This window comes from Charadrius vociferus, unplaced genomic scaffold (assembly GCF_000708025.1).
Source record: "Charadrius vociferus isolate BGI_N301 unplaced genomic scaffold, ASM70802v2 scaffold14, whole genome shotgun sequence".
Classification (NCBI taxonomy): domain Eukaryota; kingdom Metazoa; phylum Chordata; class Aves; order Charadriiformes; family Charadriidae; genus Charadrius; species Charadrius vociferus.
Genome location: NW_009648876.1, coordinates 5,809,677 through 5,832,001, shown reverse-complemented (window position 1 = coordinate 5,832,001; position 22,325 = coordinate 5,809,677). Strand labels below are relative to the sequence as shown.

The 22,325-nt window shown below is 36.2% G+C and overlaps 1 protein-coding gene across 1 annotated transcript in view; it reads right to left on the bottom strand.

Annotated features, from left to right (window-relative positions):
- Nucleotides 1-22,325, bottom strand: part of AKAP6 (A kinase (PRKA) anchor protein 6) — a 232,497-nt gene that overhangs the window by 88,082 nt on the left and 122,090 nt on the right.

The following is a 22,325-nucleotide window of genomic DNA, read 5'->3' as shown; positions in this document are numbered from 1 at the left end:
TAAAGCAAATACTTTTGGACTGCAACAATTTTAACCAAATGACTCACACATTATTCTTCTCCTCGCATGATAGTGAAAAAGGCTGAACCATTAAGTCAGATAAAAGTACAGTGTATTCACAAACGCTAGAACTGAACTTTTTAGGTTTCTATCAGAGAATGTGCTATATGTTCCATGAGCTGTATATCCAATCAAATGCTGCATAAAAACATCTGGACATGGATGAAAAAGATATTAGAAATTGTGCACTATGACAGAACAGGTAGATACATAAAATTACATTTCTTGCAGGTTTCAAGACTGATATTGTTAAAACTCTGCCTGTGCTTCATAATTAATGAAAGCCATATTGCTACAGGTACTTTTGCTTTAAATAGTAAGTGTAAACAAAACCAAGCAAATCGGCATTATTCACATTCTGCTTTCCCATATCTGCTGCCCACTGATTAGTCAGCAATTTTGATTGCAAGGAAAAAGGCAATAAGTGAGATGTGCTGTTTTCCATCAGACTCTGCCTGGCCAGAAGAATGTCGAATAATATTTGGCATCATAACTTATTGAATAGACACTTTATTTATTGCAGCTGTGGTGATCAGTTTGATTCTGGGGCTCAGAGAACCAGATGATAAAAGGATGAAGTATGCTGTTTGCCACACTTGCCCCTAGGAACAGGACAAAGAACAGAGGGTAGAGTAAGTTCAAAAGCACTTTGGGACCAATATGCTATTGTTTTCTTTTAATATGCTTCACCGAAAGAAAAACGCATTACCAATTCTGATAACGCTTCAAAACCGCTACTTCTGTGTAACTACATACTCTTAGTTCCATTAGGAGGAGAATTCCTGCTTAACCATTTGGTGCTGTGGCAAGTAAATGCAACAAACACGGAGGAAATTTTGTAGAAGGACTCTCGTGCATTTTCTACTGCGGGAGGCAGGGAAGCAAAGAGTTTGCTTGGCTGCTGACAGCACAACCAACCTATGCAACAACGGCAGCTGTAAAGAGAGAGCAGTGAAAGGGACAGAGAGAAAGAAAATCTGCAACATCTAGGGAAAATGCAGGCAAGCGAAGGGAAACAGGCACTGAAGAATGTCAGGGAAAGTTGGAAGGAAGGCTGGAATGTCTTTATAAGTTTGTGGCATTAACAGTTATGTATATTTGCTTATGCCTTGCCTTGGTGCAATTTTTGCTGCGTAATCATGTAGCTGATTTAGAAATTCCATTTCCTTTTAAAATTTCTCTTTCAAACATTTACAGCTTTCTCTCTCACTTGCTTCTTACAGTGGGATTAGTTATTTTTGGCAGTAAACCCCAATATGTTTTTAAGGAATTAAAAAAAACCAACAAAAAATACTAGCAATTTTCCACGGAGATAGAAGACAAAAATTCCGAGTAAACCATGCAGGTCTTTTGTTGTGTACATAAATGAAATACAAGACTTTCATACCTTGTATAAAATAGTGGAAAATTAAACCACACAGGGTTACAAATGAAGAAACATTACCTGAATACAAGACTAACTAGTCGATAATGTCCAGTTAGAGTAAAATGTTAAGGTTTGAGAGAGCTATAAAACATGTTATTGCAGAAACTAGAATTAAAACTGCTGTTTATATAACTCAGAAATGACCAAAAGCAGCAAATAAACAAACATCATCACCTTCCCAAACACTATCACCTTCCTGTTCCCCTTCTCTCCCAAGTACATTTTCCTTTAAGTTGATGAACAATCCCTTTCCATAGTATACAGGGGTTCCTGGTCACATTTCTTTTCTGGAAGAATTCTTTGCCAGTAAGGATAATGTTCCAGCTGAGTATTTTGTATTGTCCACGTAAAGCTATGAATTTGTTCTTTTAATTTATTCTTATAAGGCTATGAATTTGTTCTTTTAACTTATTCTTACCAGAAAGCAGTTATTCACTGGTTGTTTTTATTTTAGTTATGTTTGACTGACATTTTCAGTCTAAAGCCCTATTGTGAGTGACCAGTAACTTTCTAAAACAATTACCGCATCAATTAAAATCTTCTGTGATTGTTTTAAGCCTAGAGGTGAAATCTTGTGGAAAACTTTAAGCAAATAATTTCCCTGATTTTCAGGATGCATTTGGAAATCAAGATAAGTAATTCTTGCTTTTTTGCCTATGGGTTTTGAGTGGGGGTTTTTGATTTTGTTGTTGGTGGTGGTTATTTTGGCTGTTGTTGAACTTAGGTATACAACCCCCTCCTCCAACAACCCCCTCCTCCCCCAACCCCAGTACTCCAAAAGGAGGGAGTTCACATGTAGTTTCAACTCTGCAAGCTCACACATATGAATCAAAACTCAGCTCTGAACTATATGAACACGTGCTATTTCTCAAATAGCACAGCTATCCCAATACTTGAGATACACATTCTTTTGGCATTTTGTAATCCCCTCCCTGTACTATACTGTATTTTAAAATAAGAAATGGGAATAATAAAGAAAACAACTTTTCAAAGATCTCCAATTCTCTGTTCACTTGCAAAAATATTTGTAAATAGGCAAATCATTAACGTATTTGGAAAATGGGAGAAGAAAAAGAAGGATGAAATAGAATAGTGGAAGAAAGAAAAAACAGGCTGGAAAGGGCAAGTAAATATATGGAGAAGGATGAATAAGAATCCACTGTTCCTTCCTCATAGGCCTTCTTGTACTGAGGATTATGAACTCCAGCAACATCGTACTCTACGAATCCTGCATACAAGCAATTGTGTCCCAGTTCTTGTACCTCAGAAATATGATCCCTCTATAAATCAACTGTTTTTGTTTCTAAACCCAATTTCTGTCTTCAACGATTGCGAATACTTACAGCAACTCAAACTCAGGCAGTGTAGAGTTTCAGATGGATCTCTCTGATTCCTTCTCTGTATGAATTCATCTATCTCACTGTTGTACTTAGGGATTTATTTTTTTTTGTCCCTGTTCTACTGATATCAACTGCAAATCCAAAGAGGCTTTGAAGACCTTGAGTAGGTATTGATCAGTTTAAGTCTCAAAAACCTACATTCTGCAGAAGCTGAACTTAACAGGCACAAGGTGCAATCTAGAAAATAGTACACGGCACACATATGCAATAAATCTACTGCAGTTTATTTTCAACTTAAAATCTCTAGGGATAACGAAGGACTAGTTTTGCAGCATTCTGGCAGAATAAAGCAGCGACTTTATTAATTGCTAATCAAATATAGAAAAGCTACTTGCTTTACCTTCTAGCTTATCATGTGTGCATTTTCAGATTGCCCTACGTATGCTTTCTTGTTACTTAACACAACTATGAGAACTTAATCTCGGTCACAAACATACCTCTATGGACATGGATATCTAGCAAATTCTGAGAAAGTCTACTGCGATATGCATCACCCCAAATATATGTAATAGAAATTGAGTGAGAGGCAATCATTCATTTACTCTTACTGCCCCATCTTAGAAGTGGAATTCAGTTTCTTCTTTTTTTCAGAGGAAGTAGCAAGTCAGAATCAGTTAAAAATTGAACATGGGAAAAAAATGCCAGGGAATGATACTCAGCAGTTGTTTTCCACTTCATGGTCCTCTTCTAAGTGACCCTTTTTGCAGTAAAAACACAATAAAGATGCTGGTGATGGTCTGATTAGATGCTTGTACGGCATGTACATGACTCTAACAGTCACTGTCCTACCAGGATGGAATGAGTTTACAATATTCTGTTGTAAATTAAACTGAGATATTTCCAATAATCAAATGACAAAATGCTCTCATTTTCCTGAGCCTGGAGGATCCAATCTCTGAACAAGACTATGAAAAAACAGTAGTCTCTGGGGAAAAACCATGAAAAAATTCTACACTAGTGCCAAATATCCACTTCTAGTGTTCGATTAATAATGGTAAATATTTTCAAGGCTATTGTCAGAAAGCTCATTTTCTAAAAAGCAAGACCTTATAAATAAACCGAGGGAGCCTGGGGTGCAGAATCTGTTCCTTAAGACTGGCTTTGCATGACAACATAGAATGTCCTTTACTATACAGATCACTATATAACACGAAGGGGTAATCAGTGACAATACAAATCAATGAAAATACATTGTATTTCTTGTTAGACCTACATGTTAGAATGACCTTATTCTGAAGTGGAGAAAGAAGAGACAAGGGATAATGACTGTTACTGTGGGAGGAAGGAGACTGAAAGGTTATATTGTATAGCAAGTGTCAAATAAGAAACTCAAAATTTACACCAATGTAAATTGGAGATGAGAACTCAACACTAGTGGTGGTGTGCTGCAACATTTTTTTCTATAGGAATGTACTAGAATAAATATCACTGAATTGGTACTGAAAGGAAAGTATTTTCAGGCACTGTTTCCTAGGGAGCACAAGTCTTTTGTTATGAACTATGTTACTGTACTCAAACTATTCCGTGTTTTAAATATACAAATTATAACACATTCCGCTGGATTTGAATTGTGGAAGTATCCTATCTTGCATTATCCTTTCTCTACAGTTCTGTAGAAAAGCTATACCACTGCCACACTAGACTCTAATTACTACAGAATTACATATGAAATACAGACATAGTTCAGTTCGTCTGCCATTAGTTGAACTTAAGCTGGATAAAAACATTCTCTTAAAGAACAAATTCCAGATCCCGCCAAACAAGGAGGTGGTCAGATGGCGTTATGCAGCATCTAGACTTAGAAGGCTCACCCATATGTATATTTTATAGAAGTGCAAACTCAGCTGCACCATTCTAAAAAGGATGCACATCCCAGCTTAGCACTCTTTTTATCTTTGTAATTCTTGAGAGAGAAAATCGGGAGCAATTTCTTACCAGAATTAAGTTGATCAGAGCAGCATTTATGTGGTCATATCTGTGCCCTCAAGCTTTTTTAATTGTTTTCTGTCACAACATTCTGTCTATTTCTCCACATTCTAAAGTTGTGGGGAAGGCTTTATTACAGGACATGAAACAGACCCTGGCTCTGTCACAGATGTGGCTACTGAATAAAATTATGTTGAGGAGTACACAGCTCAAAATATCTTCCATGGAGATGTAGCTTTCAGAAAGTGTTCGCTGGCAGGCAAGAGTTTGACCAAAGACTCTATACAGACAGACTTGATCATCCACCACTCCATCCCCGCAGCCCACCAACAGGTCTTCTGTTGCTGAAAATACTCAGGCTAGAAGCAGTACTTCCAGGATGTCACCCTGGCATTTTAAATGGCATTGTATAACAGAATCATAGAATCACTTGGAAAAGACCTTTAAGATCATCTGAGTCCCCCACTTGGCAGTGTTAGGCTTCTTGGACTTGAAGTGACTTCTTGGAAGTACTATTTCTGCTCTAAGTACAGGCATTTGGCTTTGTTCTTTAAGCAGGATGGCAACTCTTCTTTTGTTCCCCCCCGCTCCCCTCTTTTTTCCACCTCCCTTTGCATAATTAAAACAGGGACCTTGCTGCAGTCAACTGCTTTCTTAGTCTGTTGCCCTTCCTGCTTTTGGTTCCCCTGCCTCTTCCATCCTTCCATCTTGCACACTCTCTTCATGACTGAATCAGATTAAAAAATAATCCTATATCATAAAATGAGTTTACTGAGAGCTGAACATTTGATAGTCCTATTACAAAGGACACGCTGTGTTTTGATCATGCCGGAAATTAATTCTGTTAATCAGGGTATGCTTGTTACCAGTTAAAATCTTAGCAAAGTGTTTTTATCATCATAAATCTCAGCAACGCTTTTATATTGGTAATAACTCTATCACTTTGTTTTTCAGTGTACTAAAACCGTCACAACAATGTGAAACCTCCACCTAGAATGAGCAAAATTACAAGGCAACAACATTCTTACTTACCAAGGTACTTAAGCTCATCGTAGAGTTTAACTAACAGCAGTAACAGCACAGTGAATTTTAAGCCTGTCCACAGGAGCCATAAAATGAAATTTTAGATAGAGTAGGGCTGTGTTATAGCAAGACAGAACCTTCATGCAGTTCCCTGAGCCACCAGAAATAACAGGGGGAAAAAAAAGAATATAAAAAGCCTGTAAATAACAGCAATACCATTTTGCAGGGTTTCCCTTGGCTTTCAGAAAAAAAAATAGGGTTTTTGCTGTTTTGTTATAAAGATTTGGAACATAACCTGTGACTTCAGGACTGTGGAGTGCAAATGCAATCAGTAGCGTGGCCTCAGCAGCATTGTCTGACCAAATCCATGGAGGTGTCCTGATCACGCTGTTAATTTAAAATCTAGACCTCTGGTGTCTAATTCCTGGCTGTCCCCCTGCTTTTGGTTCTGTTCAGTGTAACATTAAATACAACACAAGAGCGTGGCATGCCCTGTGCATCAAACAGATCTCAGCTACATACCCAGAGAAGTTCCCTATATCACAAATACCAAAAAGCATTGAAGAAAAGTATGAAAGGATTAACCTCTCCAGAGTCTTCCAAGACTGTGAATAGTTCCTGACAATAGCATGCCAAAATTGCAAGGTGAAAAAAAGTCCTTGTAAGAATGGGAATTGAACAACGGCCAGCATCTTTCGCTACTTTTCTTGTCTTGCAGGTCTGCATCTCCAGCCTGCAGAACAAGAGAGCGACAGGCAGGATGCAAAAGAAGGGTTTGCAATAATCGGGGGCCAGGTGGGGAACAGGCTGCTCGGACAACAGAAGGGGCTGGGATGACACAACAGTGCTTGCTAAAGCCAGGCAGAACGTACAAATTAAGAAGGATGCAGATCCAGTTGAACCCATCAACATAACGATTAGAGTGCGTTTCATCAAAACTGCCACGTGCCTTCCAGCTCCTTCAAGAACTCCACAAGAACTGTAAGCCCAAACAGTCCCATTCTACAAACCCAGAAGAATTTGTCCCATTGAAGTAGCAATTCATCAACACAACCTTTTGTCTTGGTTTCTTTCCTGTCCGGCACAGAAAACAATTTGTTATAGGAGGTTGGAACACAGATATGTTGAACTTAAACACAAGGTTGAATACCCTTCCAGGCCAGCCTCCAGATCCCCAAGTAGTCAAGAAGAGGAAAGACTAGTTAGACACAGAAAGCCTTTCCTCAATGTGCTAAAACCGTAAACTTAATCTTACTTAATTAAAACCTCCACTATTTGCACAGTTCTGATTGTTCCTATCATTTCCTCTGTTTGCACTTTTAGAGCAATGAAGTGGCTTAAAAAGAGATTGTTAAAGAGTCTGCCTATCATCCAAAGCACTGATATTTCTAAAAGTCATGTTCCTCTAAAAGGCTTGTGTACCAAACCATACGGACAAGTGACACACCTAACTCGATCTGTCAGGGCCGGGCATTCAAAATCGCTCTGCCCTTAAGGTTAAAGCTACCAATGTTCAGAATTTCAGGACAGCACAGGTGTGCAAGAGAAATTCCAGAGTGATGGTGCACATTCCTCCTCCCCTATCTCTGCAGCAGAGTGACATGTACATTACTATTTAAAAATAACGAGGGGAGGTAGGTCTTGCAAAACCAATACCTCCTAGGGAAAACTACCCAATACATCCCAGGAAGGCATGACTGAGCTAATATAAAAATGTTATGGCCTCTTCCTTGGAAATTTTGCTCAGAGATCTACTTTGTGCATATTTTGGAAAAATCTCTTTTCTCACCGCTGGGAGCTGTACTGCCTTGCAGTGAAGTGAAATCCTATGACTCATTTGTAGAAAGTGGCTTCCAAGTTATCTGAATTTATTATATTGAAAAATCTCATTTGGAAGTAAATACAAGGTAATTATTTACTTCTTTAAACTTGCAATGTATGAATCTGAAGTTCCTTTGGTAATACACATTGACTTTTAATTAATTTTACTGTACTGTAATAGTATTCCTGTTTTATGGTTTGATACCTTTTCATGAACAAAGATTTTTTGTATATTTCTGTTGTTTATGCTGAAAGGAACCTAAATAAAATGTAGAAATGACTATTAAGATGATGCCATATTACAGAAAAAATATAAAATCTTTTTTCTGTAATAGTTTATAATTTGTGAGCATGTTACATAGTAATTATTTTATATAGTGCATAAACAGTTTGATTTTTTCCAAGTAGCTCCATTTTAAAATTCTATATGCTTGCAAAATATTTCATATTTATTAACCTAATCATTACAAATATATATATTTAAACACTAGTTCCACAATTTCCTATACAAACCAACTCACAAAACTGCAGAAGTTTTGAGCGAAAGTCTCCTTTTGATTCAATATTTTGAGTCAAATATTTTGAGAGGCTCAATAGTGTAAAACATTTTTAAGTCCAAACTCCTACACTGAGTGTACCTACCTCAAAGACTCTCATTGAATGCTTATTTGGAGAAAAAATTGAAGGAGATCCTTTCCATACCTAGATAGTCTATTTGATGTTATATTTGATGGAAGTGTTTTCTTCCGAGACAATATAAGTGTTTGAGGTTTTTTTTCCTTTGTTTTTTGCTTTTTTTTAAAAAAATTAAGATCACTTTTTTGCCTCTTCCGGGAAGAAAATATGTTTTTTTTCAGGAACAGTTTAGATATTGAGCTATTAATGACATAAAACTATGCAGCTAGGAACACAGGACTCTGCCTCCACTGCAAGATAAGGTAAGAATAGGCAGACTATGAAGGAGGATAAAAACTGCATGGCACTTACTTGATTTATTTAATAAAAGCAGAGAAATGCAGGCTAAGTGTTTTTCTCTGTACATTATTTTTCCTATGCATACACGTGTAAGATATATATATATATGCTTTTTGAGGAAAATTAGAAGCAGAAAATTCAAAAAATAATTTGAGGAAATTTTAAAAAATATTATTAGTAAAAATATTTGTAACTATTGTAGCAAGAGCAAAACATATAGCTTAATATCTTGATTTCTACAACTGCTTTGCTACATATAAAAAGCAGGCACAGACTACTGCTCCTTTATTTATGATCCTCAGACGAGGAGCCTCTTGAAGTACCTGACACCTACTGAGGTAGGGGGAACTGTAAAAAGATAACTGTTTTAAACATAAAATATTTGTATTGCTGAGAGGTCAGCTTTGCCGCTGCTGACTTCATTGCAATTTGCATACTATTAAAGCATTACCCATAATGTTTGTAAAATTTAATTTTAAAGCTATGCTGTTAAAGATGTTTGCTGAATTGTAAGCACCTAGGACATTTGGGAAATTTGTTAACACTTTGATAGGTACAGCATTTCTGCCTCACTTTGCTTTTTACTTAACCCCCTCCCCAAACACGCACTTACGATTCTCTTCTTCCATTTTACAACAATGAATGTCATTTTAACGCAAGCTGAGATACTTAAAAACCCCAAGTATACTGCAATAGTACAGTAATGGAGATAACTTCCCCTTTTATTCTCAATTTATTTAACTTTGTTAAAAATGTCACTAACTTATTTATATACTTTTTGCTGGGGGCTGAGATCCAATTATACTCCTATAGACTAGAGGTGATGGTTATGATTTTCTACTTCACTCTAATACAGGCTTTCTCATTAAATCTCACAGCTCGGTAATCACAGTCATCACATTTGTGTTTCAGTGCTGCACTCATGCTCGCATTCTCTTCCCCCGGATTTCCATCCTCCTTCCCTCACCCCCTCCCCCAAGATCTTTATTTACTGCCTGGCAGAAACTGCAAAATTAAAGATGGATAATGCGCAGATACAGTCTTTGCTCCCTTTGCTCTGCCAGACTACCACTTCACTCTAAAACACTCTTACTTTGGAAAGTACTGATATTAACTTGGTTACTACACTATGTGAACTACCATTCCCCTTTGAAGTACTATAGAAAAGTTGTCCTTAGATGTTAATGGAAAGGACGGAGTAAAGCAGGAACGACAAGAATTACTTTACATACTAATAACAACAATTTAGTTATCAAAACAGTACAGAACAAGCATGCCTTTATGCTATTCTTTAAAAAATTTAGCTTCCTAGGGTTCTAATCGTCTTTTCCTATGGTTCAGGAATGCACAGTAGCACTCAGCCCAGTGCCTGTATCCTTATTTCAAAGAGAATCATTCAAACCGACATCCACCCTGTCAAGAATCTTGACTTTGAGCTGCTAATGCAGAATAAAAATCAATATAAATTTTGATCATTTGATGAATATTTACTTCTTTCTTTGGAGCCTGGGGATTTAGAATTGAAAACTGCTGAATCAAGTCATTTTATTTTTTTGTGTTTGTGCCAACACCAATTTACTACCCTCCTGAAAGTTCCTGAACAAGATGTCTCATGTGGCATACATGTTGGTTTTTCCTGTCAATCATAACTGTGTGCCAGTAGGGAACCATAAACATTTTCCTTTCATATTCTTAGTTCTCCAAAAAGGAATATTTTGATTACATCCCTGGAAAAGGTAAACTTGTCTTATTTAGTCATACTGTAGAATGCCTATGTCTATTTTTCTAGGACAGCTGCTGTGCCTAAATTGATACTATTAAACATTTTCTTTTCAGAATGGGTTGCTTCATACAAAGAAACAATTTACAATCACTGCAAACGAAGCTTAGTAACACAAAACAGATAAAGATCTACCTTGACATTATCACTTCCCCTATACCTTCTCTGAAAAATACTGACCAGTATAATTTGCACCAAATCTTTGTGAAAATGAAGACAGCAAGAGATAAACAGATCCCACAACCAAGCAATTAAGATGCAACTCTAGTTCGCATTTCATCTTAAAAAGAAATATACCTTCAATCTTAATAAAATGAGCTTCTAAAAAATGTATATGTGAAGCTTCTATGTTTCCATAGCGATTTGGGGAGGTGGGGGCAGAGGGAAAAGGAAAAATGATGCTTCTAAATTTGAAAAAGACCTAGATTAGTTTAACAAGAACTGTAAATGCAAGCAATTTTCATCTTGCAAAATTTTTTTATATATGACTCAGTGGCAGACGGGCTTTATCTTAAGGAGCAATTTTGTTGGTCTCTTATAAATTAAATAAAAGTGGCAGCAGCTGTCTTTCAGAAGGCTGATATAGGCTTGTATAGTCATATGATATTATGTAGACAGATGTTTTAAATAAAATAAAATATTTAGATTGCTAGATACCTTGCTAGATACAAAGGCAATTATAGGATGTCTTTGTTAAATTAAATTTCTCATTCTTCTGAGAAGAAAGAAAGGGAATTGTCCTGGAAACTGTACCAACAGGAAATGATCCTATATCTAAAACAGCTGGAGACTGTAACTAATATAAATTTACTTGAAAATAAAAATGCTGTATGCCTCTAGAGACATGCAACAACATGCAGTAAAAACAGATGTGATATAAAAATATTTTTTAAAAACTCGATTTATATATACATATAAAATATTAAGATATGATCCACTCATGTAGAGAGACCGTTCAAGGCTAAGACAAAGTAACAGAACAATTAAAGCCCTAAAACATACCGAAAGTGACATATCTTTTCTAACAATAAAAACTTCTTCTCCTTTTTTTTTTTTTTTTCCCACAAATGCTGCCTTTTCAGAAACATTTTAGGCACCTTACTTTGACAAGGATTCTAATGTGATAACACTTTATTGCATTATCAAGACAAAATTTAGTGGAAACCTTTTATCTTAGCACTTTAAGGTAGATTTAGATTAACATCTATGTTATGTGTGTCAAAGCTCCAAAAATAACTTTAAAAGAAAAGCCAATATCCAGCACTCAGATTCTTTAGATACTGTATTTAGGAAAGCTTTCCGCAGTGTGAAAGGGGATTTTGCCAGAGTAAGGACTGCACAACTGGGTCTTATGTGAACCCTTCAAAAAATAAACCACATATTCTAGCCCAGGACTATCTAATGCGACTCAACCTATTCACTTTTTCTATTTTTGTTGAAAATACACAGCATAACAGACTGCATTTTACGTAGTTGTTGTTTTACTCTTCCCCAAGACCTCTGTTACAAACTTGTCATGACTCCGGGCCCAAACCTGCACAGCTGATTTGGCTAAAGCACCTAAGGGCTTCACCTACTCATAAAGTAAACATTCCAGGAGGAGTACATATGCCAAAACATAAGAATAGAACTTTACAGGCGTGCCACTGACAAAAATCCATCCAAATTTGCATGGCTTTCTTCTTCATTAATAAAATGATACTGTAGAATCACTTGTTCACGATGCTTTTTATGTAACATAATTTTATAATTTGAACAATGAATTAAACTTACTTCTTTCTCTCGTACCTAACAAAAACACCCCAGCTAAATAAAACCAAACCAAGTATACCCAAGACATTGCAAGTGCTATATTATAGTCCCTACACAGCAAGAGAAGTAAATGGTGTTAAAGATTCCTTTCAGAAAACTTCAGGTTGGATTGCTTTCATTTTTTCCAATAGCCTTAATTGGCTAAGTGCCTTTGGGCCAACTAATACCCAGAGAGACCGAAGCTCAGTAATCTTGTAAATACAATGATTTCAACAGATTTTCATCAAAGACGTGACCATTACACAAGATACTGCCTGTTTGGTGCTGTATTATTTCTCATGTAGAATGTACTTAAAATTGACAAATTAATACAGGATTCATTGCTACAGTATTCTGTGCTACCAAGAGTCCAACAAACAGGAGGCATTTGGCTATTTTTACTTAAGTTTAGACAGATATTTAAATGGACGTGGACAAACATTTTCATTTCACAAGAAAAAGGAGTCAGGTTCAAAGCAGACTGAGAATAGCAAAATTGCCCCTCTCAAGATGTAGATGTCCAAAGATGACATATGTGTGTAACAAATGTTTGTGTGACTATAATACAATTGCGTCATTTAATCTTTTTCCTTCAAACAATATTAGGAAGTATAACTGAGATGACAATAACATCATCACAGTATAATATGCATACCTCCTGCATCTTTTTTTTTTTTTTAACACCTGACCCAAGAAAATGTGACTTTTCTGCAGCTAAAATAAGATGCTCACGGAATCTGAAGTTCAATTACTACAAAAAATATCTGTCAAGGGAACATGTTAATTAAAACATGCACATTTCCAGTAACCATAAATAAGATCATACTCTGTGGCCATTGAGTATCTATAAAAAACATTATACTGTTGAAGAAGTTGAGTGTTACTATATGGGGATTCTGGGCACCCAGATTATGATAGACCTTAATCTGTTTCCAGAGACTAAAAAAGTGTGACTTCTGAACCATCTAATGACCTTACAACATGATGTGGGACACAGGCTTTTTAGAAGTGAAAACAGCAACAAAAATCATTACACACTGATTAATCTAGACCCAAGAGAGGTCACAAACCGATAACTCATAAGTCGAGGGTTGTTACAATATTTTAAATGCAGTTTGGTAAAAGGATTTTATTCTAATCTCACAAATTCCTTAAACAGATTGATTGATGCTGCAAAGATATATTATTTTTTTTTGCTTTTGTCATCACATTAATTAAAATTTAGACATTAAGCGTGAGCTTTACAACAGAATATTACAGCTTTTGCTAACAGGCACAGGCAACCTATTATACAGATAGTCAACACCCACTGTAATGGGATTATCTAATGCCTAAGGACATTTTTAGTAGGAAAATATATAGGTAGAAGTGTGAGATCCTGACAATATAGCCACAGGCTAACCTTGTGCTTCAGGTTGTCTTTGCTGAGCATGGCTGAAAACTGACTCTCTAGTGGTCTGTTTCCGTAGAGCCCACATAGGAACTATGCTTGGAGGTACTTTTACATTACATGTACGAGCAAAATTTGGATCCTGCCACAGAACCCTACGTCCATTCTTCAACTGTGTGTCCAAACCAACAAAAGTTAGCATGCTTTTTTTTGGATCTTGGTTTCATTACAACTGAACCATCAATATCTTATTGGAGTAGGCTCAGATTAAAAGTTCAAGTCTTGGAGCTATCAGGAATAATTACCATAGAAAGTTGTATGGTAGCAGGACATTACGGTCTTGTTTATGGAGCTTAGGTAGAATTTCCAATCAGCATGATTGCATCTATTTCTAGTGCTTTGTTAATCGCTTCCTGAAGCTGCTCATTAAAAGCTCCTATGTCAACACGTAATGCTGTGGTGGCTGAAACAGAGATTGGGAATACAATCACATCTCTTGGCTTGGCTGAGAAGTACACCGCAACATTGCGCGCTTTATCACAACTGCTCCTTTCCCATTTGATAAAATGCCTTACCATGTCACGGAACAGCGGTCATTTATTTCAGAGGAACAAGCTGAATCTTCACCATTAAACACTGGATGTGAGCAAACATCATTCTATTTTTGTCTCCCTCGACAATGGAATCGCAGTGAGACCCAAGTACAGCAATTTAACATCTCTCTTACAACAGCCACAGAAGTGATGACAGCCCTAGACAATAATCACTTGCCAATACCATAGTACTTACCTACCAACTGTGAAAGCTCTCACAGCCGTAGTCAATAATTGAACCGACCAATTCCACTGTGCTGCATGTGATTGGTGATATTATCCCTTTAAGTGTGTTATTTAAGTTTGCAATGCAGTTAATTGAAACCCTACTAGATGCAAATCAAAAGTTTCAGCCTTAATTGAGATATTTTGAAAATTGAACCCATTGCTTCAGGCAGGTGCTACATGAGATTCCATTAATATAGGTAATTAACATTAGCCTCTGCTTTAATTAACATGCACACTTTAATTAGTAAAGCATTAACCAACATTAAAAAATCTGATCTTCATGCATCACAAAAACTGCGAAGTTATGACTATGTTATTTTTTTCCAAGACTGTAAATCATACAATATATCAATTCTTTTTTTCTTTAAAAACATCAAGATATTTTAAAAAGAGAAATATACATATAAAATGTACATCCTCGTTTAACCGAACATTTAAAATGTTGGTAAAGGTTTATTAAGAATATCTAAAATATGAAGAAAGCTCATATAATACTTTGAAAGTTCTGTATAAAAATTATAAATATCTATATTATGTGTGTGTACCTAAATAGTCGCTTTATAAATGAAAATAATTCAGTTGTAATCAGATCCACTGCTCACTGTTAAATCCATGGCAGAGTCCAAGACAATATTTTCCAGAGCTGGCATTTTAAAAATAAATGTGCTGTCAACAGTACTAGCTTTGTTTCCCATCATGCTTGTTTTAACACATAACATTTTAACATCATGCTGCTCCCCAGAGTAAATAAGCCTGTGACTGCAAACACATGATTGCAAACATGAACTGAACATCTTCTTGAGTTTGCTCAGAGCCTTAAACAACATCCTCAGGAGCTAGCCTGTTGCTCCAAAACTTTTTATCTTACTCTCTCACAAAGCCCACTGCCGAGCATCATCACCTGTGGGAGTTCAAGTCTTTGGGGAGGTGTAGTGATATAACTGAGCTGGTTCAAAATCAGGCTTTCTGCACAGCAGGTCCCATTTACCATTGTACAAACTCTATAAGCAAGGGAACTTGAACAAGTGCGGTTACACTCATGCTTTCAAGACAAATACAGGAATATTTCTTTGATACAGACAAGGTCTTTATGACTCTGGACTGTTTTATTTTGCATGTGAAGTTAAAATTCTTATTTAGAAGTCTAGTATGTTCCCAGACATATCTAATGGAAGAAACTCCATCCAAGCCTGTGAAACTAATGGTGCAGAGCTCCAGCTTAAAAAAACTTCTTTAAATAAAATTTAATGTTAGTATCTTTCAAACTATATTTCCAAACAATGCCAAGATACCTTCATCTTCCTAATCCTTTCCTTCTGTTATGCATTACCCATACAATCCTGAAAGCCTTGCTTTAAATATGGTAAGTTCCATTTCTACAACCTCATTATTACCACAAAGAAGATTTCTGATCCACTCACTTTATTTCCTGTGTTTTCTTTCTCAATACATAGAGGTGGAACATGTATTAATTATTGTTATACAATTCTCATAATAAGATGCTGGATGTGTTGGCTTGAATAATACAGTCAGTTGAAACCTAGATCTGTTTCTACAATTTCTGCATGTTCTGAAGCTCCACTGCATTTGGCAGTGAAAGGAATGGACGATGTTAAAGGACTATATACTCTATTCATATTGCATCCAAATATCTGCAGATCTCAAAGACAGCATGTACATATGCAGAGAAAAGAGTATGTCCTTTCTGAAGCTCCTAGAAGTACCACATCAATGTCACATCAGGGTTCTGTTTGTTTCTTTTTGTTAAATGGGAAAGAACTTTCATGAAAGAAACATGAAGACAAAAAAATCCTTTAAAACTGGAAAGATTCACTTAATCAATTTTAAGCACTTTTTCTCCATGGGACTAAATCCTACATTGTATTTCATATTCGTAGCACACACATACATCTCAAATGTAAGGCTTTCCAGACACTGAATCTACAATGCTTCCAGCTAAAAAAAGAAAAAAGGCTAGATCTCTTTGGTGCAATTTGCCAGATTTTGTGGGATTCTGCAGGACATATTGTAGAATTTTGACAGTTCTCCCTGAAATTAAAAGAGCATTACAGCTGAAGGAATACTTTGCTGAGTGCTCTTCATGGCATGATGTTGAATTCACCATATTTTATACCTGCAAAACCACAGCTAGACTGAAACCAACATAAATAGCCAAAATCTGTCCTGACTTGCATCTGAGTAACCCATAGAGATAAGGAAACAATTTTTTTTTTTTTTGTAAAGCAATGTGACAATTCTTTTAAAACAGTGATTTTCACAATACAGAGTTCTTCGAGATCTGTGCATATTCAGATTTACATGTAATACTGAATGAATCCAAAAAAATATTTGTCGTATTTACTTGATTGAATTTACTACGTATTTTCTTCCCATGGGAAGTAACAAAGAAACAAGAACAAAATATGTAAAGTGCTTAAGAAATTCTAAGCAGCATCTTGAGAATCAAGGTAGTCTCATCCTCAGGTGGAGAACCCACACTGTATTGACCACACAATGATCAAGGAGCCACAGAAACTCCTGTTCCTCTGTAGAACATGCAATAACTCTGCAAAAGGCCAGCTCCTCTATAGCCCCATCAGAAACTCATCCTCAGGTTGTCATTGCAGCATAACGAAATAGCTGGCTGAACCTATCATTCTCACTTTTTCAGAGGAATCCTCCCTATTGTTGGGCAGTGGGGACAACAGAAGGATACAATGAGAAACTTCAATTTTGATAGCAGTAATCTTCTGCGAATGTTGTTGGGTTTTGGTGGCAGAGTTTCTGATTGCTTTCACAGCTGGCCATACTACCTACATGAGACTGAAGTTAGGGTGATGGATTTTATGAACACTATACTCTTCATTAGTCCCGATACCACAAAGTTATAATAGACATGCTTCCCTTTTAATACCAAACTCAAAGCTGGGAATAACCAGCCCAGAAATTCTACATTAAAATCAGTTCTTCATTCACCTGTGCCACCATTTCTGAGTTTCCTTACATAAACTTGTTCAGACTCTTATTAAGAATGAACGGCTTAAGAGAGTCCTAACGCAGTAAAAACACGCACATCATACAATATTATAAATAAGCAACTTCCAAATCTGCTAAACCCATCAGTTTCAAAATATGAAAATCGACTTCCCAAACTAGTCAGAGCAGTATGTATGATGTCCTTCTTCGTGCAGTGTTTTTCTTCAGTAAACAATAGTGTAAAAGAAGATTCAAGGCTTCCAAGTAACACAAGAATTATAAACACACAGAGAATGAAGTGCATTGCATTCATGACATTCTGAAAGACTTCTTTTTTCTTTTTTTTTTTCCCAGTGAGGTCTTTAAATTGCTACTGTTGAAAATCTTCTAGCACCTCTAGCAAAATAAGCTAAACCTAGAAAGTGAAGGATGGGTTTAATTTGTCAAAGTCAATGGCAATTTTCTTATTATTATTTCAAGCAAACAAAATACGCTATTACAAATCATGTGACAAAAGTTAATATATAAAACCTCATAATTTCAAAGATATGGATTCCTGACACTAATATTCTACATATTTTTAAGACAGGGAATCCATACTGTAGCAAAACTATCATGATACGGGGTCGTAAGCAAAGAAACGTTTGAAAGCAAGTGCAGAGGTGTCAATGTTTTTCAGCAGTTACAGGAAAAATTGAATTTTACTGCTCTAAGAATAACGTAGCCCCCTTTTCTCATGAGGAAAACAGGACAATATAGGGTTTGGTTAATAATTTGAGCTGGAACTTGAAATGCAAGCCTTGCTTCTCCCGTACCACTGCAGGAAGGAAGGGTTGGGGACACCAAATCTCTTTTGTTCGACTGTGGGAAGTGGATTTTGCCTTCCTGTACTAGCTACCACTCCTTCTACACCAACTTCTTCATTTGCAGCTATAAGTTTCCCATGACTTAGACACAGACAACTGCAGACAATAGGGTCATGGCTACCATAGACAACCGCCTACCTTGCATTGTGCTGAGAGCCATCCCTTAAGCTTTCTGTTCTTTTTCTGAGTCTAACAGATGGTCTAATAAAAGATATTACACTTTGCCTCCCTTGTCTATAGTTCATAACTTGTCGTTATACACTAAAGTTATGAGCAGTCTTGCACCATACAGAGTTTGACGTGTTCTGAAGCACCACTTTAAACACGCCTGGAACACTTCTGTAATTACTAAAACCAAAATGTGCGTGATACACAGCACTCGATGTCCTTTTATTAAGAACAATGAGTTTTCTTAGGCTATGAAAATACATAGCTAACATCCTTTATGAACTGGAATGATAACTGTTATTTTTGTCTGGTGGAGGTTTATGAGTAATCTGGAAAATGTGACTTACACTTACAAAAGCCACAATGAATATGAGAATGCAGCTTTGAAGTTAACTCACTAAACCAGTTTTGAAAACCTACATTTTAGTTTTCTACATTTAAAGTGCCATAATATAAAAGACACTCGAACATTAGAAACAGTCACTCTGATAAGCACTATATTACATGACACGTCATTTACAGAGCCACTTTTATTTTTAAAAAGATAGGAGAGCAGTGCACCTTAGCACGTTCCCAAATGGCAGTGTATCCTTTTAGTGTGAGCTTGTAATTCCAAATAGTACCCATTTCAATTTGATATAACCCATTTCTAATTACATAAAAACAAACCGGAACTTAAAATTCTACCACAAAGTAGGAACAATCTACTTAAATGTTGATTATTTTCCCATGCTTGCATGGTTGTCCCAGAATCCTGAGAAGAGTGTTTCTTTCTCTGTTGATTTTGCTGCTTGCCAATACTGACATTCGCTATTTGTGTCTCTGGCAGAACTTTTGTTCGCCACTTGATTTGCTGTCCTATTGAGACATTACCAGGAACATGGGGAGTCTGCTGCCGTACTCACAGAGAGAACCTTTTCTGTTTCCGTTTTCCTTCTCACACATGCAATGAGAACATCAGCCTTCAAAAATCCTCTGAAACCAAGTTATATATTTTTCTTCACTACATATAAAAAACAGAGAAGCTCAATATTTCTCAACAACAAATATATTTACTGGCTACATTTGTGTTTAGTTTTTTTAACTGCTAATAATTTCCTAACAAAGTTCAAGCACAGTACGCTAACTTCATTCAAAGAGGAGACCTTCTGCAATAAGTGGAAATACCCCAGGATTAATTTGCATTTTGCATTTCCTTAGACAAAAAATGGAAAAGAAATTATAGAAACTTGGCAGAAACTTCGAGAAAAATTAAAGGTAGGTAAGTTTTGATCATGTATTTCTTCTTGTCAATTGACATACATAATGGAAAATGGTAGAGAATAGGTTAAACAGTCTAAAAGGATTTTAACCTTAAATTTGACAGAAGCTAAATGGCTGTGACATTGGGTTCTTCTACTTTATTCCAGCTAGTAATCCACCTTCAAAGTTCCTGTCAGGTAAATGACCTTGTATTTCATTAACTGATAATTAAATGGATTTATTCCACTAACGGTTTTAATTAAAATGCTAGAAATATTGATTACCCCTCTCATCCTTATTCCCCCAGATGAAAAAAAGGTTTTAGGAATGTTTATTTAGAGAAGACAGAGAATTAAATTAGATTGAATCTCTATGAGACCTGAAGACTGGTTCTTTCATTTCTGCTGCTCAAGCAGAAAAAGGTTTCAATTTTTTGATGTTTGATTAATTATTTTGAAATCCATTTATGCTTACCTTGGTGTTTAATTAAAAATGTCATTTTTAGCATAATTTAATTGGCTATCTGTGGAAGACTAACTTCGAACTTATATTTAAAAAATGTTGTTTTTTTTTAATTTGGGGTAAAAGAAACTTTTTACTTATTTGCTTTTGCTGTAAAGGTATCATCTCATGAATGAAGAACTAAGAAGGGCTGGAGCTTAACTGGATTTTCTACATTTGAATATGAGGATACATATGCTTATGAGTAATGCAGCTTTATTTGGCTGTACACTTGAATCCATTACCAGTCATTTAGAATCTCTAATCTAACAAATATGGAGTGTGTGCGTCCAAATATGTTGGATTTATTGTTACTGACACTAACCAAACTATCTGCAGAGTGTCCAGAAATGCTTTCAGTATGGGCTGGGATCCTTTTGCAAATAATTTAATATACAGTACATAGTACCAAAAAAAAAGCATTCATTCAGTTCCATTTATAATCAGCAAACAAATATTAGAAAGGAACACTAATTTTAAACATTAATTGAAAATTTATCTACTTAGTTTTGTGTGCATAAACATGTGGGAGTATTTTACTGTTTCCATACCCTATTGTCTTACCTGTCTAAAATTTGCTTTCTACATGAGCCACTAATCCACTGAAGAACCAACTTTCTTCTTAACAATGAAGGAGATTTAAATCAAACTGGTTTGTATCTTTTCAATATCAAAGAAGGATATGTTGGGGTATTACAAAGAATATATTTTGTTACCACTTGCTACCTCTAAAACATTTGATCTAGAATATTCTATATGGAAAGAGACAGTACTTTGATAATAAAAATGCAAAACCAATTACTAAAGCCCTAATTCTGTAAAACACATGCTTAACTTCAAGCACATAATCAGTCCCATCGAAGGGCAATAGGATTACTCCGACAGTTACCACTACAAGTTGTGAACTTGCTGAAAGGTTTTGGTGACTCAAGACCTTCACACCTACATATTTGTTCTTTTTGTGTTATTTACTTGTGAATTGAATGCTACATAAATATGGGGTCAAAAACTTATGAAAAACTTCACTGTTATAGAAAGACTAATTGCAGTAGGTTATTTAATTTCCAGTCTGAAAAAGAAGAAAGGTTTCCTCTGCAGACAGATATGACACCGGACTCTCAGGCTTGTCAAAAACACATTAATGATCTATTTTATGCAGTCAGTATAATTTATATTTCTGCCCTCTTTCTTCAAGTGTTTAATGAAGAAAAATTTCATAGCCTGATTCAAAGCCCAATGAATCAATGAAAATATCCTTAATCAAAATATTTGTCTCCAGAACTGCATTTCTTTACAGTTATTTTAAAATGTCATGTGAGCCTGAAATACAGTTAGGTGACAGTGGCTTGTGTACAGTCATGAGTCATTTAAGAATGGGGTGGCTTAAAGGTCTTTCCAATGATTTACTGTCTAAAGTCATCCTTGCTTTTTAACAAATAACTGCAAAAAGCGAGCAAAAAAACCCACAAAACCAGCTCATGCATTTGTGAGCTACAGAAGATTTAAGAAGTTGAGGGGTTGAAGAAGATGAATTGTGTAGCACGATGCTGCCTGTCTGGAGTCAGTGGATGTTCCACTCCCCTGATGTGCTCATTGTTACATTTTCAAAGCACCGCACGTGGTTTTACTCATGCAGCTTTCCATGACGTCAGTGCCAGTCCAGCAGCCGGCACACCAAGGCAGTCTCCTTCCCGCAAACACGTACTCGTGCAGGAACTTGATTCATATGGCCTTCTTTCCAAATTCAGGGCAGCTACTCCAGCGATTACGCAGTTCCACACGTGCAGGTTTGTAGGGTAAGGCTGTTGATGCTTTTCACTCTAGCTGTGAAAGGGAATGGTAAAGTTGGACCTACCAACTTTCCCAGCCTGTGTACTGTCCCAGCGGAGGCCTGTCAACTCTGTCGGTCAAGAGTCTGCTTCTTTGACATACCCAATGCCATAACATATTCCTGTCACCTTTCGGAGAAGGACTAAAGAACTTGGTCATAGCATTTTATTTCCGAGTTACTCCTTTATTGCTGCTTTCACTTTCATTACTGTGAATGTGGGGAAACAGAGTATTATGTTCTTTTCATTCAATTTTCTGCTATTGATTTGCTCAATATTCGATGGGATCATTTTGCCTTATTTGGTTACATTTTCTATTTTATTGTGCAA